The following is a 480-nucleotide window of genomic DNA, read 5'->3' as shown; positions in this document are numbered from 1 at the left end:
TTAAAGAAGCAACACCATAGAACAGGCCTAACCAACAGCCTTTCTAAAAAGGATTCATTTCAAACTTGCCTGCACACAAGCTTTTGTTATGAACATTGTGATGCTTCACTTCAGAAAATCTCAACTGATAATACAATTTATCCTTTCTATGATGCAGACATTTTGCTTTCCAGCTTGCCACTTGTGTCAAACTTTCTTGATAAAATTATTCCAAAAGCATTCTAAACAACATATTGGAAGAAGCACGTTGTAGGAGGATTTTTTGTGAATCAATATGTTATAGGCTGCAAATAATAGGTGTGAATTATTTGTGGATTTTTTAAAAACACTGAACACATCAAGTAAAAACCAAAAGAACTGCGGATGCTGTAAATCAGGAACAAAAACAAAGTTGCTGGAAAAGCTCAGCAGGTCTGGCAGCATCTGTGGAGGAGAAAACAGAGTTAACGTTTCCGGTCCGGTGACCCTTCCTCAGAACTA

The sequence above is a fragment of the Rhincodon typus genome, chromosome 11, assembly GCF_021869965.1.
Source record: "Rhincodon typus isolate 14 chromosome 11, sRhiTyp1.1, whole genome shotgun sequence".
Classification (NCBI taxonomy): domain Eukaryota; kingdom Metazoa; phylum Chordata; class Chondrichthyes; order Orectolobiformes; family Rhincodontidae; genus Rhincodon; species Rhincodon typus.
Note: the sequence above shows the minus strand (reverse complement) of the source record.